A 24,105-nucleotide genomic window follows, 5' to 3' on the forward strand; every position below is an offset into this window, starting at 1 on the left:
CTGACCTCGTGATCCACCCGTCTCGGCCTCCCAAAGTGCTGGGATTACAGGCTTGAGCCACCGCGCCCGGCCAGGACTGTGAAATCTTTCAAAAAAGAAAACAGGGCGAGTGCGGTGGCTCACGTCTGTAATCCCAATACTTTGGAAAGCCGAGGCAGGGGGATCACGAGGTCAGGAGTTCCAGACCAGCCTAGCCAACATAGTAAAACCCCATCTCTACTAAAAATACAAAAAAAATTAGCCAGACATGGTGGCGGGAACCTGTAATTCCAGCTACTCGGGAGGCTGAGGCAGGAGAATCGCTTGAACTCAGGAGGTGGAGGTTGCAGTGAGCCAAGATGGCGCCACTGCACTCCAGCCCCGTGACAGTGCGAGACTCCATCTCCAAAAAAAAAAAAAAGGAAAAGAAAACAGAGGTCAAATATGAAGACAGAATAAAAACAGTGGTTACCAAGGTTGGGGCTGGAAAGGAAATAGGGAGCTGTAGATCAACGGATGCAAAGTAGCAGGTATGTAGGATGAACAAGTCTGCAGATCTAATGTTCTGCAGAACAGCATGAGGACTTTCTTCTTTTTTTTTTTTGCAACAGGGTCTCCCTCTATTGCCCAGGCTAGAGCACAGTGGCTCAATCAAAGCTCACTGCAGCTTCCTCCACCTGGACTCAAGCAATCCTCCCACCTTAGCCTCCCAAGTAGCTGGGACTATAGGCGCATGCCAACATGCAAGGTAATTTTTGTATTTTTTGTAGATAGGGAGTTTTGCCATGTTGCCCAGGCTGGTCTCGAACTCCTGGGCTCAAATGATCGGCCCGCCTCAGCCTCCCAAAGTGCTAGGATTACAGATACGAGCCCGCACCCAGCCATGAGGATTTTTAATAAGAGTTTGCTATGGTCAGGATTTTTGCTCTTGCCACAGGAAGGAAAAACAGGTAACTGTAAGATGATGGATATGTTAATTTGATTCACTACAGTAACCATTTTACTATATGTCTCATAACATGATATATATACCTTAAACACACACAATAAACTTTATTTAAAAAAAAAAAAAGAAATGAGCCAGGTGTGGTGGTTCATGCCTATAGTCCCAGCACTTTGGGAGGTAAAGGCAGGAGGATCACTCGAGTCCAGGAGCTCGAGACCAGTCTGGCCAATATGGTGAGACCCCATCTCTACTAAAAATACAAAAATTAGCCAGCGTGGTGGTGAAAGCCTATAATCCCAGTTACTCAGGTGGCAGAGGCAGGAGAATCACTTGAATCCGGGAGGCAGAGGTTGCAACGAGCTGACATCGCACCACTGCACTCCAGCCTGGGCAACAGAGACACTGTCTCAGGAAAAAAAAAAAGAAACAGAAAAAAAAAAATCAGAGTATTTTTGCCTTGTAAAGTTGTTAGAATATTTGAAGACACTAAGAAAAGTCAAGTCTTTTCAAGCAAATGAGTCCTTCATGTGAGAACTTTATTCTGCCTTGTGCTCTGGATGGTATGTCCCTGCTCCTTTCAAGGCATCCTCGGTGGAATTCCTTGCTGAGTGGGTCTGCCATCCTATCTGCTTTTAACATTCATCCAGCAGAGTAATGAGTGTGAATCATAAGCCCCATCACAGTTCTACACTCAGGAAAACTGTTCCAGAATCCTAACTGGGCCCATAACCCCACTGGCTGTTCCAAAAACATCAGTTACAACCCCACTCTCAAGAACACTATTTGTTGACATTAATAATGTCAATAATGTCAATAATACACAATCATTGACATCAAAGTATATGCTGGGGTGTGTGTCCATGTGTGTCTGTGTGTTCGTTTTGAGACAGGGACTCTGTCACCATGGCTAAAGTGCAGTGGTGCAATCATGGCTCACTACAGCCTCAAACTCCTAGGCCTTCCATGTCAGCCTCCGGAGTAGCTGGGACTGCAGGCATACACCGCCACACCCAGCTAATTTTTAAAATATTTTTAGTAGCGACAAGGTCTTGCTAGGTTGCCCAGGCTGGTCGCAAACTCCCAGGCTCAAGGGGTCCTCCTGCCTCAGCCTCCCAAAGTGCTGAGACTATAGGTGTGAGCCCCATGCCCAGCTACATTTTTTCTGAACTTTAAAATTGAAATACATCCATCATTCAGACACTGTGAATTTATACAAATAGATTTAATATTAAAAACTATATTTACATAATTCACCAAAAAACATCAGAAGGTAATATTCTTTTGCTGAAGTGAAAGTTTACCAGATAAACCAATTTTCAACTTTAGCCTCCAAAATATTTCAAAAAATTGTATGAGATTAAAAACATATTTCAATAGAACACATTTAAGTTTAAATTGATCACAACTGTTTAGTATTCAGTTAATAAATGAGAACACATGTCAGTATGTTTGTAGAATCCAGTATTTGAAATCTATTACATATTCACCTCAATGTGGGCATCTTAACAGTTTTTTTAAATACTGTCTTTCATCAAATCTAAGATGGCATAACCAATTACATGACACCATAATTTTAAAAAATTTAAAAACTCTACCAATTAAACTATAACACATATATCCATTTTGGATATTTAAATGTTTTAGAATTGATGAAATACAGTAGATAAAATGTAATTTATAAAACAAAATTTACTCACACCTGTAATCCCAGCACTTTGGGAGGCCAAGGCGGGTGGATCACGAGGTCAGGAGACTGAGACCATCCTGGCTAACATGGTAAAACCCCGTCTCTACTAAAAATACAAAAAAATGTGCCGGGAGTGGTGGCATGCATCTCTACTCGGGAGGCTGAGGCAGAAGAATCACTTGAACTTGGGAGGTGGAGGTTGCAGTGAGCCAAGATCACATCACTGCACTCCAGCCTGGGTGACAGAGCGAGACTCCATCTCAAAAAAGAAAAAAAAAAAAATTCAAGTCAAACTTTGTACATCTGAAGCATCTGTACTACATTTTCAAACACAAGTGGGAAAACCTCTGGATTAGAGGATTTCCAAAGTATTTCAATGCTGTGGTGTGGAGAATACATTACATACAGGAGAAATTAATCACACTACTGTTATTCTTTAGGTTGTAACCAAAACCACCCTGCCCCCAGCCACTGCCAAAAAATCACCACGTATATGGAGAGTTCATTTAGAATCTATTTGTTAGATATTAACTCAGCTAGATAAGGGGAAAATAAGCAGCTTCATGATTTTAGATTTAATGAATATATATGACTAAATTTTAGTAGTTTTACTTCAGAAAAGCAAACTAAAAATAAGACAGTGAAATATTACAATCTACAAAAAGGAAAGGCTGTTTTTTTTGGTGGGGGGAGGGGATTGTTTCTTTGTTTTGAGAGTCTTGCTCTGTCACCCAGGCTGGAGTGCAGTGGCGCCATCTCAGCTCACTGAAACCTCTGCCTCCTGGATTCAAGGGCTTCTCCTGGCTCAGCCTCCCAAGTAGGTGGGATTACAGGTGCCTGCCACCACACCTGGCTAATTTTGTTTTGTTTTTGGTTTTCTTTCATTTTTTGTTTTTTTTTTCGAGACAGAGTCTTGCTCTGTGGCCCAGGCTGGAGGACGATGGTGCAATCTCAGCTCACTGCGACCTCCACTTCCCAAGTTCAAGTGATTCTCCCGCCTCAGCCTGCCAAACAGCTGGGACTACAGGCATGTACCACCACTCCTGGCTAATTTTTGTATTTTTAGTAGAGACGGGGTTTCACCATTTTGGCCAGGCTGGTCTCAAACTCCTGACTTCAAATGATCCGCCCCCCTCAGCTTCCCAAAGTGCTGGGATTTCAGGAGTGAGCCACCATGCCCAGCCAGTTTTTGTTTTTTGTTTTTGAGACAGGGTCTCACTCTGTTGCCCAGGCTGGAGTGCACGATCTCAGCTCACTGCAACCTCCACCTCCCAAACTTAAGCAATTCTCCAACCTCAGCCCCGCAAGTAGCTGGGACCATAGGCGCATGCCACCACATCCAGCTAATTTTTGTATTTTTAGTAGAGACGGGGTTTCGTCATGTTGCCCAGGCTGGTCTCCTGGGCTCAAGTGATCCGCCCGCCTAGGCCTCCCAACGTGCTGGGATTAGAAGCGTGAGCCACTGCGCCCAGCCTGAAAAGCTAGGTTTTACTTGAGCCATTTATTTTCTCATTATTAAATCCCTGACACAGAAAGAAACTGTACCACAGAAAATGATGACACAACAGGCACTCGATAAACACCTGGTGAATTTATGGCAAATGCTTGCTTTTAATCTTTCTCTCAATATATACAAACTGACAGCAGATGTTGCTGACACTGAACACAGAATCCTTTCCCCAGGACATTGCTATCTAGTGGGGAAGACAACCATGTAAGCGAATACATTCAAATATAATGCAGTAAGTTATTGCAGAAGATTTCACCTGGATACACTACAGATATCCCAATGAGATAAGCCAATGAATGGAGTAGTTACTTCACATTCTCCAGTAAGGTAGCTAAGAATGTTTACTGCAGAACTATGAAGGGAGACTTCCCTTAGAATACACTAGAGAGTGGAAGAAAGTTAAATAAGCTAATATATTCTGGTTCCTCTCTCGTTTTAATTTCTAAGTAAAATTAGGATGGCATGCACTTTAAAAGACGTGAGGTCTTCTGACAGAGACTATTAAATGGGCATAACTGCTCACCTGTGAGTCCAGGAAGCTGTAGCTGGCTTCTAGTCAGAAAGTCATATTAAGCAAAATAAACAGATTCTCTCTCCATATCACTGTTTATGAGGTAAAAACTTGAGAAAACTAAAGACTTCTCAATAACATAAGTATTTCCTCTGAGGACATAACAATTTACATCAGTACTGTTTTGTAAAAAACAATCAATAATTTAGGTAGTAGCAGATGACACTGGCATGAAGAGCAGTACACCAAGCAATGCGTTGTCTGTACTTTTCGAGAACATTCCAATCCATAAATTGAAAAACCTCTGGCATAATTATACGACTTCCAAAGAATAAACTGTTTACAGTATGCGTGGTATCTGGCTATTGAACTTTTTTTAGTGAGATTAAACTTCACCTGGCAAGGTGAAGCTCAGACTCCTGCCCTTCTGTCATACAGTAATCATAACCAGAGCATCAACTAGAACTCACAGTATTTCATCAAGTTGTTTTTATTCATTTATGTTTTAGTTTCTGACCATATTCTGCATGAAACATGGTTCTCTGATGTTTGTGTGTTCATTTTAGAGACAGGGTCTTACTCTGTTGCCCAGGCTGGAGGGCAGTGGTACAAACACGTCTCACCGCAGCCTCGAACTCCTGGGCACAAGTGATCCTCCTGCCTTAGCCTCCTGAGGAGCTGGAACTACAGGCACACACCACTGTGCCCAGCTAACTTTTTTCTTTTTTTGTAGAGACAGGGTCTCAGTATGTTGCCCAGGCTGCTCTCGAACTCCTGACCTCAAGTGATCTGCCTACCTTGGCCTCCTACTGCATCCGGCCTGAAACATTATTGTTTTTAAAACAAATAACCAGTTAGGTGATGAGCTACATACAAGAAGCCAGAATCTGCATTTTAATGAAGTAGAAAAAAATAAATTGGTCTTCATCAAAATTTTAAACTTTTGGGTTTCAAAGGACAACATCAAGAAAGTGAAGACAATCTACAGAATGAAAGAAAATACTTGCAAACCATATATCTGATAAAGGACTTGTATCCAGAATATATAAAGGACTCCAATAACTCAACAATAAAAAGACAAACAGCCCAATTTAAAAATGGGTAAAGGGGTCCGGTGCAGTGGCTCACACCTATAAACTCAACACTTTGGGAGGCCAAGGTAGGCAGATCACTTGAGGTCAGGAGTTTGAGACAAGCCTGGCCAACATGGTGAAACTTCGTCTCTACTAAAAACTACAAAAAAATTAGTTGTATTGGTCTGAGCGCAGTGGCTCACACCTGTAATTCCAGCACTTTGGGAGGCTGAGGTGGACGGATCACTTGAGTTCAGGCTGAGACCATCCTGACCAACTTGGCAAAACCCAGTCTCTACTGAAAATACAAAAATTAGACGGGCATGGTAGTGCAGGCTTGTCATCCAAGTTACTTGGGAGGCTGAGGCAGGAGGATCACTTGAACTCAAGAGGCTGAGGTTGCAGTGGACTGAGATCGCACCACTGCACTCCAGCCTGGGCGATAGAGCGAGACTCCATCCCAAAAAAAAACAAAAAAAAAGAAGTCTCCCTTTGGAAAACAGCTTAGCAGTTCCTCAAACAGCTAAACATAGTTAACACATGACCCAGCAATTCCACTCCTAGGTATCTACTCAAACAAAAAAAAACCTTGTACATAAATGTTTACAGCAGCCTTATTCCCAATAGCCAAATGGTGGAAAACACCACCAAAATGATGAATGAATAAACAAAATGTGGTGTATCCAATGCAGTGGAATATTCTTCACCCATAAAGACATGTAAATACTGATACATGCTATATAACATGGATGACCCTTAAAAACATTATGCTACGTGAAAGAAGCCAGTCACAAAAAAACACATAATATATAATTCTACACATATGAAAGTACAGAATGGGTAAATCTATTGAGACAGATTATAGTAGCCAGGGGCTGAGGTTTGGCGGTATAGGACAGTGACAGTTAAAGGGTACAAGGTTTCTTTCTGAGGTGATAAAAATATTCTAAAATGACCACAGTTGCACATATGTGTGAACATGCCAGAAATCAGTGAATTGTATACTTTAAATAGACAACTATATGGTATGTGAATTATATCTCAGTAAAGTTGTTTTCAAAAACAGCTCCCTGAAACCAAATTCAATATTCAGCTACAACTCCATCTACCAAAAGTTCAGCTTTCTTAGGAAGCATCCCTCAAAGGTGTGGTCAAATCCTAGAGGAAACTGGCCCTTTTCTATAAAACTTCAGATTTTAGTAACCACTTCATAAGCCCTAGAGAGAATAAGAAGCCCAGGTTACATAGCTGTTATCCAGTCTTCCCAGTCCCAAAACTCCTGGAACCAAGTTCTTCCTACCTGATAATATACAGTCTTATCTAGAGGCAGCCTACTTGGGGAAGAAGGAAGGAAGGAAGGAAGGGAGGAAGGGAGGGAGGGAGGAAGGGAGGAAGGGAGGAAGAGAGGAAGGGAGGAAGAGAAAGAAAAGAAAGAAAAGAAAGGAACAGTACTAAATGTTCTAAAGGGTCACTTTAGGAATAACAGATGCAATACTAAAATGTTTAGGACACTTCATCAGGCTGTAAATTCTACCTCTGATACAGAGATAAGTTTCTATCAAACACTTACAACACTCCCAGTAACCTCCCTTTCCCTCCCCTCCCTTAGATAAACCTCAGATAGAAAATCCAGAGCTGGGCGCGGTGGCTCACGCCTGTAATCCCAACACTTTGGGAGGCAGAGGTGGGCGGATCACGAGGTCAGGAGATCGAGACCATCCTGGCTAACACGGTGAAACCCCATCTCTACTAAAAATACAAAACAATTAGCCGGGCCTGCTGGCGGGTGCCTGTAGTCCCAGCTACTCGGGACGCTGAGGCAGGAAAATGGCGTGAACCTGAGAGGCGGAGCTTGCAGTGAGCGGAGATGGCACCACTGCACTCCAGCCTGGGCGACAGAGCAAGACTCGTCTCAAAAAAAAAAAAAAAAAGAAAATCCAGATTTAGGCCAGGCACGGTGGCTCACGCCTATAATCCCAACACTTTGAGAGGCCAAGGCAGGCGGATCATTTGAGGTCAGGAGTTCAAGACCAGTCTGGTCAACATGGTGAAACCCTGTCTCTACTAAAATACAAAAAAAAATCAGCTAGGCGTGGTGGCGCACACTTGTAATCCCAGCTACTCAGGAGGCTGAGGCAGGAAAATTGCTTGAACCCTGGACAAGTTGCAGTGAGCCGAGATCATGCCACTGCACTCCAGCCTGGATGACAGAGTGAGACTCCATCTCAAAAAAAAAAAAAAAAAAAAAAATCACAGATTTATAACAACCACTGACTGGCCGGGCACGGTGGCTCACGCCTGTAATCCCAGCACTTTGGGAGGCCAAGGCAGGTGGATCATGAGGTTAGGAAATCGAGACCATCTCCTGGCTAACATGGTGAAACTCCACCTCCACTAAAAATACAAGAAGTTAGCCGGGCATGGTGGCACACGCCTGTAGTCCCAGCAACTCAGGAGGCTGAAGCTGGAGAATCGCTTGAACCCAGGAGGCAGAGGTTGCAGTGAGCTGAGATTGCACCACTGCATTCCAGCCCGGCAACAGAGCAAGACCCGTTCTAAAAAAAAAAAAAAAAAAAAAAAATCACTAAGGGAATAATTAATATATATGTATTTACCCTCAATACTAAATATTTGCTTACAAAAAAGATTGATGTGAATATTGACCAGCATTTAGCCACTCAAATTGCTTTTTCTAAATTTTTGTTACTTATTTCAATACAATCCTTCACACCTTAAAAGAACATAGAGTTTTAATAATCTATTAATGCCTTCAGACTCTATCAAGTATTTTGTCTTGATCCTTAATGGCATTTATCTGTAAAATAACATCTCTGGGTTTCCAGGAAATAAAAGCAACCAAGCCATACACAGGACACAGTCTGATACAGAAGCAGTATTTAAGATTTTTTTTTTTTTTTGAGACAGAGTTTAGCTCTTGTTGCCCAGGCTGGTGTGCAATGGCACAATCTCAGCTCACCACAACCTCCGCCTTCCGGGTTCAAGCAATTCTCCCAAGTAGCTGGGATTACAGGCATGTGCCACTATGCCTGGCTAATTTTGTATTTTCAGTAGAGGCAGGGTTTCTCCATGTTGGTCAGGCTGGTCTTGAACTCCCAACCTCAGGTGATCTGCCTGCCCTGGCCTCCCAAAGGACTGGGATTACAGGTGTGAGCTACCGTACGCGGCCAAGAATCTTAAATCAAGACACCAGCTCTGGACTCAACATCTAGCTAAAAAATCCTGCAAAAGCCATTTCTTATCTGTATTTCTACTGCTCATCTATAAAATGAACTTGGTCTAGAGTCCAGGCAATCCATAACGTATGTTCTATTAATCTGTTTTTTCTATTTCTATTTAAGTACCTATACATGGCCACAAGGATTTAGCTCCTTCTAAGGTTTGAAACAGCTGCTGAGTTCCAGCTTACTGAAAATACCATCCGCTCTCACACAAATCAGCTAAGACTTTATAAACAAGAATAAAGCACTCCCAAATACAGTCCCAAACTCCCATCTTACATATGTCAAAGACATTTTATTTTACTTTACTTTACTTTATTTTATTTTATTTTATTTTATTTTATTTTTTTTTTTGAGACGGAGTCTCGCTCTGTCACCCGGGCTGGAGAGCAGTGGCCGGATCTCAGCTCACTGCAAGCTCCGCCTCCCAGGTTTACGCCATTCTCCTGCCTCGGCCTCCCAAGTAGCTGGGACTACAGGCGCCCGCCACCTCACCCAGCTAGTTTTTTTGTATTTTTTAGTAGAGACGGTGTTTCACCGTGTTAGCCAGGATGGTCTCGATCTCCTGACCTCGTGATTCGCCCGTCTCGGCCTCCCAAAGTACTGGGATTACAGGCTTGTGCCACTGCACCCGGCCCTAAAGACATTGTAATCAGCTCTTTGAAAAAGAGCCCTTGAAAAGGTGAACTACTTTTGAAACAAACTTTCAAACATTGATTTTTTTGTTTTTTTGAGACAGGGTCTCACTCTGTCACCCAAGTTGCAGTACAGTGGCGCAATCTTGGCTCAATGCAACCTCTGCCTCCTGGGTTCAAGTGATTCTCCCACCTCAGCCTCCCAAGTAGCTGGAACTATAAGCAAGCACCATCATGCCTGGCTAATTTTTTTTTATTTTTAATAGAGATGGGGTATCACCATGTTGGCCAGGCTGGTCTCGAACTCCTGACCTCAAGTGATCCTCCTGCCTTGGCCTCCCAAAGTGCTGGAATTACAGGCGTAAGCTACTGAGCCCAGCCCGAACACTGAATGTTATTCTAGTTTGCATGCTGCATATCCACTTCTATCAAGTTTTATGTTAGGCTGGGAATGGTGGCTCACACCTGTAATCCCAGTACTTTGGGAAGCCGAGGCAGACGGATCACCTGATGTCAGGAGTCCAAGACCAGCCTGGCCAACATGGTGAAACCCTGTCTCTACTAAAAATACAAAAATTAGCTGAGCATGGTGGCGCATGCCTGTAGTCACAGCTACTTAGGAGGCTGAGGCAGGAGAATCACTTGAACCCAGGAGGTGGAGGCTGCAGTGAGCCAAGATCGCACCACTGCACTCCAGCCTGGCAATAGAGCAAGACTCTGTCTCAAAAAAAAAAAAAAAAAAAAAAGTATCTCTAAAGAAAAAGTAACAAAAAAACTGTATAAATATGGAGAAAGTCATAAGTATACGGCTACAGGTTGAAGGGTCTCCAATCAGACTCAGTCCAAATAAGACTACCCCAAGACATGTTATAACCAAACTGTCAAAGATGAAAGACAAAGAGAGAATCCTCAGGGCAGCAAGAGGAAAGAAGCAAATAACATATAAGGGACTTCCAATATACCTAGCAGCAGACTTCTCAACAGAAACCTTAGAGGCCAGGGGAGAGTGAGATGATACATTTAAAGTGCTCGCAGGGGCTGGGCTCACACCTGTAATCCCAGCACTCTGGGAGGCTGAGGCGGGCAGATCGCTTAAGCCCAAGAGTTCAAGACCAGTCTGGGCAATAGACCTTGTCTCTCTTTAAAAAAAAAAAAAGTGACCAGGAAAAAAACTGTCCTTTAGACAAAGATGTCTGTCCCAGGACAAAGCTGTTCTTCAGAAACAAAGAATAAAGACTTTCTCAGGCAAACAAAAGCTGAAGGAGTTTATCACTACAAGACCTGCCTTACAAGAAATGCTATGGGAAGTTCTTCAAGCTGAAAGAAAAGGATACTAATGAGTAACACAAAAACATCTGAAAGTATAAAACTCACTGGGAAAAGTAAACACAAGGTCAACTTCAGAATACACTAACACTGTAATGGTGGAGTGTAAATTACTTGTATCTTTAGCAGGAAGGTTAAAAGACAAAACTATTCAAAGTAACTACAATAATTTGTAAAGGAATATGCAATATAAAAAGATGCAGGCTGGGTGCGGTAGTTCATGCCTGTAATCCCAGCACTCTGGGAGGCCAAGGCAGGTGGATTACCTGAGGTCAGGAGTTCGACAGCAGCCTAGCCAACATGGTGAAACCCTATCTCCACTAAAAATACAAAAATTAGCGGGGCGTGCTGGCAGCTGCCTATAATCCCAGCTAGTCAGGAGTCTGAGGCAGGAGAATCACATGAACCCAGGAGGCGAAGGTTGCAGTAAACCAAGATCAGACCACTGCACTCCAGCCTAGGTGACAAGAACGACACTGTCTCAAAAAAAAAAAAAAAGATCCAAACTGTGACACCAAAATTCAAAATGGGAGAGTAGGGTAAAATATAAAGGATTTTTTAGGCAATCAAGGCTAAGTTGTTATTAGCTTAAAATAACCTTTTGTAACGGTAAGACGTTTTTTGTAAGCCTCATGGTAACCACAAAGCAAAAACCTATATGCCAGGTGTGGTGGCTCACCTCTGTAATCCCAGCACTTTGGGAGGCTGAGGCAGGTGGGTCATCTGAGGTCAGGAGTTCCGGACCAGCCTGGCCAACATGGTGAAACCCCGTCTCTACTAAAAATTAGCCAGACGTGGTGGTGCATGCCTGTAATGGCAGCTACTTAGGAGGCTGAGGCAGGAGAATTGCTTGAACCCAGGAGGCAGAGCTTGCAGCAAGCCGAGATCATGCCACTGCACTCCAGCCTGGGCAACAAAGTGAGACTCCATCTCAAAAAAAAAACAAAAAAACAAAAAAAACGAGTTCAAGACCAGCCTGGCCAAAATAGTGAAACCCCGTCTCTACTAAAAATACAAAAAATAAGCTGGGCATGGTGGCAGCTGCCTGTAAGCCCAACTACTAGGAAGGCTGAGACAGGAGAATTGCTTGAACCCGGGAGGAGGCAGAGGTTGCAGTGAGCTGATATCACGCCATTGCACTCCAGCCTCGGCAAGGGGAGTGAAACTCCATCTTACAAAAAAAAAAAAAACTCTAATAGATTAAAAAATAAAAAGCAAAGAACAGGCCAGCGGAGTGGATCATGCCTGAAACCCCAGTGCTCTGGAGCCCAAGGTGGGAGGAGCACTTGAGGCCAGGAGTTCAAAGCTGGCCTGGGCAATATACTAAGACTCTTCCTCTACAAAAAATTAATAAAAAAAAAAAAAATTAGCTGGGCATGGTGGCACATGCCTGCATTCCTAGCTACTCAGGAGGCTGAGGCAGGAGGATCGCTCCAGCCCAGGACTTCAAAACCAGCTTGCGCAACATGGCAAGACCCTCTATCTACAGGAAAAAAAAAATTAGCCAGGTTTGGTGGCACACACCTATAGTCCTAGCTACTCCCAAGGCTAAGGCAAGAAGATTGCTTGAGCCCAGGAGTTGGAGGTTACAGTGAGCTATGATCATGTCAGAGCAACACACTGTCTCAAAAAAAAAAAAAAGAAAAGGTGAGGAAAAAAACATACTACCAGAGAAAATCAACCACCAAATAAGACCGTAAGAGAGGAAGAAAGAGTGACTGAATGGTTAAAAAAAACAAGACCCAACTATATGCTGCAACAAGAGACTCACCTCACCTGTACGGACACATGTAGACTGAAGGTGAAGGAATGGAAAAAGATATGCCATGCAAATGGAAATCAAAAGAGAACAAGACCCTGTAATCCCAGCACTCTGAAAGGTCAAGGAGGGAGAATTGTTTGAGCCCAGGAGTTTGAAAGCATCCTGAGCAACATTTTGAGAACCCATCTCTACAAAAAATATAAAAAATTAGCAAGGCATAGTGGCATGCACCTATGGTCAGCTACACAGGAGGCTGAGGTAGGAAAATCACTGATCTCAATAGTTCAAGCCTGCAGTGAGCCATGTTCACACCACTGCACTCTAGCCTAGATAGGGAGACCCTGTCTCAAAAAAAAAAAAAAAAAAGAGAGAGAGAAAGCCCAAGAATTGCTTCACTTATATCAGATAAAATCATTTTTGCTTTTGTTTTTAGACAAAGAGTCTCACTAACTCTGCCCCGGTTGGAGTACAGTCACAGCATCTTGGCTCACTGCAGCCTCCACCTCCTGAGTTCAAGCAATTATCCTGCCTTAGCCTACCAAGTGGAATTATAGGCGAATGCCACCATGCCTGGCTAATTTTATTTGTATTTATTTATTTTTTTTGAGATGGAGTCTAGCTCTCTCACCCAGGCTGGAGTGCAGTGGCGCAGTCTCAGCTCACTGCAACTTCTGCCTCCCAGGTCACGTGATTCTTCTGCCTCAGCCTCCTGAGTAGCTGGGATTACAGGTGGGCGCCACCATGCCCGGCTAATTTTTGTATTTTTAGTACAGATGGGGTTTCACCATGTTGGTCAGGCTGGTCTCGAACTCCTGACTTTGTGATCTGCCCGCCTCAGCCTCCCAAAGTGCTGGGATTACAAGCATGAGCCACCGTGCCCTGCTGGTTTTTTTTTTTTTTTTTTTTTTTGGAGACAGAGTCTCGCTCTGTTGCCCAGGCTGAAGTGCAGTGGCGCAATCAAGGCTCACGGCAATCTCCAACTCCCAGATTCAAGCAATTCTCCTGCCTCAGCCTCCTGAGTAGCTGGGACTACAGGGGCCCGACACCACGCCCAATTTTTGTTTGTTTTGTTTCGTTTCGTTTTGAGCAGGAGTCGTGTTCTGTCACCCAGGCTGGAGTGCAGTGGCATGATCTTGGCTCACGGCAACCTCTGCCTCCCGGGTTCAAGCAATTCTCTGCCTCAGTCTCCCAAGTAGCTGGGGTCACAGGCACCCGCCACCACACCTGGCTAATTTTTGGACTTTTGGTAGAGATGGGGTTTCACCATTTTGCCAGGCTGGTCTTGAACTCTCAACCTTGTGATCCACCTGTCTCAGCCTCCCAAAGTGCTGGAATTATCGGTGTGAGCCACCGCTCCCAGTCCAATTTTTGTATTTTTAATAGAGATGGGATTTCGCCATGTTGGCCAGGTTGATCTTGAACTCCTGATCTCAAGTTATCCGCCCGCCTCAGCCTCCCAAAGTGCTGGCATTGCAGGCATGAGCCACCACACCTGGCCCTCAATAAAATAGATTTTTAAATCAAAAACTGTAAAAAGAGATAAAGAAGGTCATCATATAATAATAAAGGGGTCAATTTAGCAAGAGAACAATTGTAAATATATATGCACCCAACATCAAAGCACCTAAATATATAAAGCAAATATTAATAGATATGAAGGGTAAGATAGGCTATAATACAGTAAAAGTAGGAGACTTTCACACTTCACAATTAGCAATGCACAGATCATGCAGACAGAAAGTCAACAAGGAAATATGAGACTTAGCTACACTATAGAACAAATGGACCTAACAGAAATATACAGAACATACCATCCAACAGTGGCATAATACATTATTTTAAGCTGCACATGGAACATTCTCAAGGACAGATCATATGTGAAGCCACAAAATAAGTCTTAACAAATTTAAGAAGATGGAAATCATATCAAATATCTTTTCTGACCACAATGGTATAAAACTAGAAATCATTAACAGGAAGATCTTCAGAAAATTCACAAAAACATGGAAGTTAAACACATGCTCTTAAACAACCAATACGTCAATGAAGATATTAAAAAACAAATTACGAAGTTTATTGAAACAAATGAAAACTGAAACACATCATACAAAACCTATGGAATACAGCAAAAGCAGTTTTAAGACAGAAGTTTGTAACAATAAACACTGACATCATATGTCTTCTGCAAACAGGAACAGTTTAACTTGTTCTCCAATTAAGATGCCTTGTATTTCTTTGTCTTACTGCTCTTTCTAGGACTTCCAGTACTATGTTGAACAGAAGTGGCAAAATTGGGCATCATGCAGCTGGGCATGGTGGTGGCTCATGCCTATAATCCCAGCACTTTGGGAGGCCGAGGCATGCAGATCACCTGAGGTCAGGAGTTCAAGACCAGCCTGGCCAACATGGCGAAACCCCATCTCTACTAAAACTACAAAACATTAGCCAAGTGTGGTGGCATGCACCTGTACTCCCAGCTACTCAGGAGGCTGAAGTGACAGCCTGGGAAGTTGAGGCTGCAGCGAGCCGTGACTATACCACTGCACTCCAGCCTAGGTGACAGGTTGAGACCGTCTCAGAAAAAAAAAAGAAAAAAGAAAGAAAAAAGGCAATCTATGAAACTACTAGAAAACAGGAAGAAAAGTCAATGGCATTGGTCTCAGCAATGATTTTTGGAGGATATGACCTCAAAAGCACGCTCAAAAGCAAAAACAGACAATTTGGGTCACATAAAACTAAAAATCTCCTGCACAGCAAAGGAAACAATAAAGAGAGAACTAGTGGGGGACGGTGGTTCTCGCCTGTAATCCTAGCACTTTGGGAGGCCAAGGCAGGCGGATCAGCTGAGGTCAGGAGTTTACAACCAGCCTGACCAACATGGAGAAATTCCGTCTCTACAAAAAACACAAAATTAGCAGGGCATGGTGGCATATGCCTGTAATCCCAGCTACTCAGGAGGCTGAGGCAGGATAATCCCTTGAACCCAGGAGGCAGAGCTTGCGGTGAGCTGAGATAGTGCCACTGCACTCCAGCCTGGACAACAAGAGCAAAACTCCACCAAAAAAAAAAAAAAAAAAGAGAGACAGAGAACATAAAAAATGGTTCACTCTACTTGCAAACCATATATCTGATAAGGGGTTAATAACCAAAATATATAAGGAACTCAGTTCAATACCAAGAAAATAACCCCATGTAAAAATGGGTAAAAGATCTGAATAGACATTTCTCAAAAGACATACAAATGGCCAAGAGGTATATGAAAAAAATTCTCAACATCAGTAATCATCAAGGAAATGCAAAAAAAAAGCCACATGAGATATCACCTCACTCCCATTAAGATGGCTATGATCAAAAGGATGAAAGATGAGGCCAAGCGCAGTGGCTCATGCCTGTAATCCCAGCACTTTGGGAGGCTAAGGTGGGTGGATCACCTGAGGTCAGGAGTTCGAGATCAGCCGAGCCTGGCCAACAGGGTGAAACCATGTCTCTCCTAACAATATGAAAATTAGCCAGGCATGGTGGCAGGTGCCTGTAATCCCAGCTACTCGGGAGGCTAAGACAGGAGAATTGCTTAAACCTGGAGGTGGATGTTGCAGTGAGCCGACATCTCGCCACTGCACTCCAGCCTAGGCGACAGAGCGAGACTGTCTCAATTTAAAAAAAAAAAGGTTAGGTATGGCGGTTCATGCCTGTAATCCCAGCACTTTGGGAGGCCAAGGCAGGCGGATCACCTGAGGTTGGGAGCTCGAGAGCAGCCTGACCAATATGGAGAAACCCCATCTCTACTAAAAATACAAAATTAGCTGGGCGTGGTGGCGCATGGCTGTAATCCCAGCTACTCGGGAGGCTGAGGCAGGAGAACTGCTTGAACCAGGAGGCGGAAATGAGCCGAGATCACGTCATTGCACTCCAGCCTGGGCAACAAGAGCTAAACTCCATCTCAAAAAAAAAAAAAAAAGATGAAACATAACAAGTGTTGGTGAGTATGTGGTGATAAAGGATAATCTAAGCACGCTGTTGGTGGGAATGTGAATTAGTACAGTCATATGGAGAAAGAACAGTATGGAGGTTCCTCAAAAACTTAAAAATAGAGCTACCATATGATCCAGCAATCCTGCTACTGCATATATAGCCAAAGAAAATAAAATCAGTATGTCAAAGAGAGGTCTGCACTCCCATTTTATTGCAGCATTACTCAAAATATGCAAGATATAGAATCAACCTAAGTATCCACCAACCAACGAATGAATAGGCTGAGCGTGGTGGCTCACGCCTGTAATCCCTGCACTTTGGGAGGCCAAGGCGGGTGGATTGCTTGAGGTCAGGAGTTTGAGACCAACCTGGCCGACATGGTGAAATCCCATCTCTACTAAAACACACAAAACAGCCAGGCGTGGTGGCGGGTACCTGTAATCCCAGCTACTAGGGAGCCTGAGGCAGGAGAATTACTTGAACCCAGGAGATGGAGGCTGCAGTGAGCTGAGAATGTGCCACTGCACTCCAGCCTGGGTGACAGAGTCAGACTCTGTCTCAAAAAAATAAAACACACACACACACACAGACAAATGGATAAAGAACATATGCTATATGTACATAGTGGGATACTATTCTAATCATTAAAAAGAAGGAAATTCTCTCATTTGCAACAACATGGATGAACCTGGAGAACATTATGTTAAGTGAAATAACACAGGCACAGAAAGACAAATACATACTATCTCACTCATATATGGAGTCAAAGTTGATCTCACAGAAGTAGACAGGAGATGGCATACCAGAGGTTAGGATGGTTGGGGTTATGGGGGTGGGGATTGGGAAGATGTCAGACAAAGGATACATAATTACAGTCAGGAGGAACAAGTTCAAGAGCACTACTGTATAGCATGGTGACTAGTTAATGACATACTGTATTATTGAAAAATACTGAGTAGATATTAAGTATTCTCACCACAAAAATGATAACTACCTGAGATAATGTATTTGGTACTTAGCTAGATTTAACCATTCTACAATGTACATATAGTGTCCTTTAAAGCATTAGCAAGCATTGTTCAAATTACTTTTAATTTTTTTTTTTTTTTTTTTTTTCTGAGACAGTATCGCTCTGTTGCCCAGGCTGGAGTGCAGTGGCCTGATCTCGGCTCACTGCAAGCTCCGCCTCCCGGTTTACGCCATTCTCCTGCCTCAGCCTCCCGAGTAGCTGGGACTACAGGCGCCCGCCACCTTGCCCGGCTAGTTTTTTTGCATTTTTTAGTAGAGACAGGGTTTCACCGTGTTAGCCAGGATGGTCTCGATCTCCCGATCTCCTGACCTCATGATCCACCCGTCTTGGCCTCCCAAAGTGCTGGGATTACAGGCTTGAGCCACCGCGCCCGGCCTAATTTTTTTTTTTTTGACACAGTGTCTTGCTCTGTTGCCCAGGCAGGAATGCAGTGACACGATCACAGCTCACTGCAGCCTCAACCTCCTAGGCTCAAGCCATACCCTACCTCAGCCTCCCAACTAGCTGGGACTGCAGGTGCACATCACCACACCCATCTAATTTTTGTATTTTCTGTAGAGATGGGATTTTGTTATCTTGCCCAGGCTGGTCTTAAACTCCTAGGCTCAAGTGATCCACCCACCTTGACCTCCCAAAGCACTGGGACTACAGGTGGAAGCCACTGCAACCAGTCTCAAGCTACTCGACAATTTTTTTTTTTTTTTTTTTGAGATGAAGTCTTGCTCTGTCGCCCAGGCTGAAGCGCAGTGGGGCGATCTCGGCTCACTGCAAGCTCCACCTCCAGGTTCACGCCATTCTACTGCCTCAGCCTCCTGAGTAGCTAGGACTACAGGCGCCTGCCACCACGCCCGGCTAATTTTTTGTATTTTTGGTAGAGACGGGATTTCACCATGTTAGCCAGGATGGTCTCGATCTCCTGACCTTGTGAACCACCCGTCTTGGCCTCCCAAAGTGCTGGGATTACAGGCGTGAGCCACTGCGCCCAGCCAACAAGCTTTTTTTTAACAAAATAAAACATTTTAATTCTTAATATCTGATACTTTAAATTACGACATACTAAATATTATTGTTTTCATTTTCCTGCACATTTCTAAACAGGGAGCATTCTTAATGTTTTGACATTTTTGAAGGTCTCAGAACAACCATAATTTTCCCAATTATTAAGATTGCTTTGAGTTTTTTGCACGGCCATTTTTACCTCTGCAAACTGCTGTTCAAAGGACTGTACAGTGAGGTTGTACCATATTATCAAAAGCATGTTTATCAAGAGAATTCAGGCTCCCAAATGACCTAGAAAAATCAACCAGGCCAGTTATGGAAGCCTCGAGAGGGAAATACACTAGACTACCACAGTTCAGCTCTTCTATTGTTTAGTTACCAAGTTCTAGGTTATGATTTAAACTATGTAATTCTCTTCTATTACCACACCCAAGTTCTGTCCATATCCAAGCATCTTCATCTAAAGAAGAGGAAAACAAGATCATGTTGTCCAATCTTTTCACAGATGGGATGAGAAAAGCAATGTTTAGTGATTAACTGACATGCCCATGGTGGCACGGTAGTCTGTCAGGGGCAGCAGGGAACTCAGACCACTGCTAAACTAGTTCTTCCAGTATATACAATGCTACCCACTTCTGAAGAAGGCAATTAGTAGGTTATATTCTGGTTTTGTTTTCTGCCTACGTAGCAGAAAACATATTCTTTAATCAATTTTTTCTGAGTTTCTCATTACTCAAAGACATTTTCCAGGCATCTATAGTCAAAGAGACTAGAGCTTCACTGTACCACTAATATTACCTAAGTGATAAATATAAAACATTTCACGATACAATGTAATGTGGTATCCTGGATGAAGTCCTGGGACAGCAAAAGTATATTAAAGAAAAACCAAGGAAATCTGAACCTGTTAATAATAAATGTGTCAATATTGGTTCCTTAATTGTGACAAGTGTACCATACCAATATAAGAAATTAACAGGGAATACGGACGCGGTGGCTCACGCCTGTGATCCCAGCACTTTGGGAAGCTAAGGCGGGCGGATCACGAGGCCAGGAGTTTGAGACCAGCCTGGCCAACATGGTGAAACCCTGTCTCTACTAAAGACACAAAAAATTATCCAGGCATGATGGTGCACGCCTGTAATCCCAGCTACTCAGGAGGCTGAGGCAGGAGAACCGTTTGAACCCAGGAGGAGGAGGTTGCAGTGAGCCCAAATCGCGCCATTGCACTCCAGCCTGGGCAACAGAGGAGGACTCTGTCTCAAGAGAAAAAAAAAAGGAAATTAACAAGGAAAACTGAATGTAAGGTGCATGGAAACTTTCTGTACTATCTTCACAACTTTTCTGTAAAACTAAAACTACTGTGTTTTTCTAAAACTACCGCACATACTTTTTTTTTTTTTTTGAGATGGAGTGTCACTCTTCTTACCCAGGCTGGAACGCAACGGCACGATCTCGGCTCACCACAACGTCCGCCTCCCAGGTTCAAACGATTCTCCTGCCTCAGCCTTTTGAGTAGCTGGAATTACAGGTATGTGCCACCACGCCCGGATAATTTTGTATTTTTAGTAGAGACAGGGCTTCTCCATGTTGGTCAGGCTGGTCTCGACCTCCCGACCTCAGGTGATCTGCCCGCCTTGAACTCCCAAAGTGCTGGGATTATAGGTGTGAGCCACCCCACCCACCCTGCACACTTTCTATCTAAACTAATTGTTATTATTAATGTTGGAATTTTGACTCATGAGTATAAAACAGTATCAGATTTCTATTTCCAAAAGTAGCTTCTTAACCTTTGTCCTGTGAAATACTCTTGAATTCCATGGGTGACTCTGTCTCTTGGAAAGGGATAACCTAGCTGGTGAGGGCTATGTTCCCCTTTCATCCATAAGAAGCATATGAGTCTGAAACAAGGATTGTGCTACAAAGGGAAGTGTGAAAGGGAGTAATTAAGATTCGTGTTCTGACAAATATTCCAAATTCAGAGTTCTTCATAATGGAGAGCGCATCAGACTGAGGGTAAAAGACCTGGATTCTAATCTTGCCTGTACTAATAACCACCTATACATAGCCTTTTACTTGTTTGAGCCTCAGTTTTCTTATCTGTAAAATAAGAAGACCAGATGGTATGGCAAAAAATGTTTCTGCTTAAAAGTCTCCATCTGGCCATGCACAGTGGCTCAAACCTGTAATCCTAACCTCAGGCCAGGGCAGGAGGATCACTTGAGTCCCGCAGTTCGGACTAGTCTGGATAACATATGGAGACCCTGTCTCTAGAAATAATTTTAAAAATTAGCCAGGTGTGGCAATGCGTGCCTGTGTTCCCAGCTACTTGGGAGGCTGAGGTAGGAGGATAACCTGACTCCAGCAGGTCAAGGCTGCAGTGAGCCATGATCGCATGCCACTGCATTCCAGCCTGGGCAACAGAGCGAGACTCCATCTCAAAAAGTCTCAAATTAAAAGTTTTTTCCTTCCAAAATTCTCTTCCAGTAAAACGAAGGGTTAAAGGAGCTAAGGTATATGATGCACACTGAACTCAAGATCAAAACATATTTGTCAGGGCTTTTTCTTTTTGGCCTCTTAAACAACTGTTATCGAGATACTTTGGCTTAAATAAAAAACACGTGTATTAGACCAGGCTCAGTGGTTCGTGCCTGCAATCCCAGCCCTTTGGGAGGCCAGGGCGGATGGATTACCCGAGGTTAACAGTTTCAAACCAGCCTGGCCAACATGGCGAAACCCCGTATCTACTAAAAAAAATATATACAATAAATTAGCTGGGCGTGGTGGTGCATGCCTGAATCCCAGCTACTCAGAATGCTGAGGCAGGAGAATTGCTTAAACCTAGGAGGAAGAGGTTGCAGTCAGCCGAGATTGCACCATTGCACTCCAGCCTGAGCAACAAGGCGAGACTCCATCTCAAACAAACACGAGCATCACATCCATGCAGCTCATCTAATTTTAAATTTTAAGCTGTATCATGCTGCTTTCACAAATACACAGGTACTATTTACTTCCCATGTTACCAAAAAGCAAACGAAAGTATAACTAATAGTAAAATTAAAACTAATTAGTAGGCTGGGCATGATGGCTCACACCTTATAATCCCAGCACTTTGGGAGGCTGAGGTGGGCAGATCACCTGAGGTCAGGAGTTTGAGACGAGTCTGGCCAACATGATGAAACCCCATCTCTACTAAAAAAATAATAATAATAATACAAAAAAATTTGCTGGGCGTGGAGGCGTGCGCCTGTAATCCCAGCTACTCGGAAGGCTGAGGCAGGGGAATTGCTTGAACCAGGGAGGTGGAGGTTGCAGTGAGCCAAAATCACACCATTGCACTACAGCCTAGGCGAAGAAGCGAGACTCTGTCTCAAAAAAAACAACAACAAAAAAAACAAAACAAAACAAAAAAACAAACCCAGGCGTGGTGGCTCACACCTGTAATCCCAGCACTTTGAGAGGCCGGATCACAAGGTCAAGAGATCAAGACCATCCTGGCCAACATGGTGAAACCCCGTCTCTACTAAAAATACAAAAATTAGCTGGGCATGGTGGCACATGCCTGTAGTCCCAGCTACTTGGGAGGCTGAGGCAGGAGAATCACTTGAGCCCATGAGGCGGAGGTTGCAGTGAGCCAAGCAAGATCCCACCACTACACTCCAGCCTGGGTGACAGAGCAAGACTCCGTCTCAAAAAAAAAAAAAAACCTAGTAGACGGGAACAGTGGCTCACCCCTGTAATCCAGCACTTTGGGAAGCTGAGGCGGGCAGATCACCTGAAGTGAGGAGGGTGCAGTGAACCAAGATCATGCCACTGCACTCCAGCCTGGGCAACAGCAAGACTCCATCTCAAAAAAATAAAAATAAAAAAAAGACTCCCTATGTACAATATGCTAACTATTTATCAGTAATCTTTATATTCAATTTCCAAAACAACTAAAAGTGATTAACAAAAAATATTTGCCATCATGTAACCTTTGATCTTTTCAAAATATTAACATTCACTCATATGTACAGTGTTATGAAAAAATTGTGTTTAATAATGCAATCCACAAAATGAAAATGAAAATGAAAAGTATTAAATTAAAATGCATTATTTTATTACTACATTTTCAAAAATCTATAAGAGGTTCTAAGCACAACTGTTAAAAAGATATGGCCCCGTTAACGAGCACATAGATTAGACTTCAGCAAGCACAGTAAAGTCGTAACACTAAAACTCCACTTTAAAAATAATCCTTGCCTTACTAGTTAGCTCTGACCCAAGTATATATACTATCCCAACACTAGAACTGCTAAAGATCTTAAAACCTATGACACCTATATGTAATAAAGATGTAAAAGACACTACCTAATTAAAATGTATGCAGAATGTATCCTGAGCTATTAAAGTAACAATTACAACATATATTCGAAGCCTTCCATTTCAGTACATACAGATTTGAAAACTCATTTTATTATGCAATGATGACATGAACTATTAAATCACACTGTTCTACAATCCAGTTTCAATGAAGTCTAGAAAAAGGCAGATCAGGTCGAGCGCAGTGGCTTACGCCTGTAATTCCAGCACTCTGAGGCCGAGGTGGGCGGATCACCTGAGGTCAGGAGTTCGAGACCAGCCTGGTCAATATGGCGAAACCCCGTCTCTACTAAAAATACAAAAATTAGCCTGGCGTGGTGGCACGCGCCTGTAATCCCAGCTACTTGGGACGCTGAGGCAGAAGAATCGCTTGAACCTGGGAGGTGGAGCTCGCAGTGAGCCGAGATCACACCACTGCATTCCAGCCTGGGCAACAGGGTGAGTCTCTGACTCAAAAAAAAAAAAAAAAAAAGAAGAAGAAAAGGCAGATCATACATGTTAACATTTTAAATGTAAAGTAAAACTTAACATTTTCAACATTTTGAAATGGTCTAATGTCTAAAACCCCAACGTTAATACTTGTGTGCTCACAGGAAACCAAACATTGTATTCAGTAGGAAAGAGGAGTTGAACAGCTTATCTAAGAAACCACTTGTTCTTCAATTAGCTTTCATCTTGCTCTGGTCTTTTATTTTGTTTGCACTGCAGTTTCCTCATACATAATAAAAAGATAACACGTATTCAGTCAGGTAAGAACGATCCTCTCTTTCTTAAGGAGCAACCGTCCTCTCCTCCCCAACCCATGTCAAGGAGAGTCCCATGGAATGGGACCCCTACTCTGATCCAGGTCACCTCTTGGCCTGACCCATCTTCGGTGCCGGAGGTTGACACCCGCCCACCTTGGGCCTCCTCGCCTCCCTCCCGTAGAGCCTTCAGCCTACAACTCGGACCCGCGCCCGCCGCACCCTACGGGTGCGCCCGCGTGGGAGCCACCCCGCCCCCAGCCCGCCGGCGCGCGGCCGACGCGCGAGCACGACTCGCCAACCCGACGGCCGCCGGGGGCCTCGGCGCCGG

General features: G+C 43.5%; 1 protein-coding gene across 1 annotated transcript in view; it reads right to left on the reverse strand.

Annotated features, from left to right (window-relative positions):
* LOC108535348 (ubiquitin-conjugating enzyme E2 variant 2) overlaps window positions 1-23,957 on the reverse strand; it is a 59,543-nt gene extending 35,586 nt beyond the window's left edge. Inside the window, exon 1 of the mRNA XM_017881341.1 lies at window positions 23,884-23,957. The gene's annotated coding sequence lies outside the window, so the exon portion shown is untranslated. The remainder of the gene's footprint in view (window positions 1-23,883) is intronic.
* Between the last annotated feature and the right edge of the window lie 148 nt (window positions 23,958-24,105).

The sequence above is a fragment of the Rhinopithecus bieti genome, unplaced genomic scaffold, assembly GCF_001698545.2.
Source record: "Rhinopithecus bieti isolate Rb0 unplaced genomic scaffold, ASM169854v2 scaffold_13195, whole genome shotgun sequence".
NCBI lineage: Eukaryota > Metazoa > Chordata > Mammalia > Primates > Cercopithecidae > Rhinopithecus > Rhinopithecus bieti.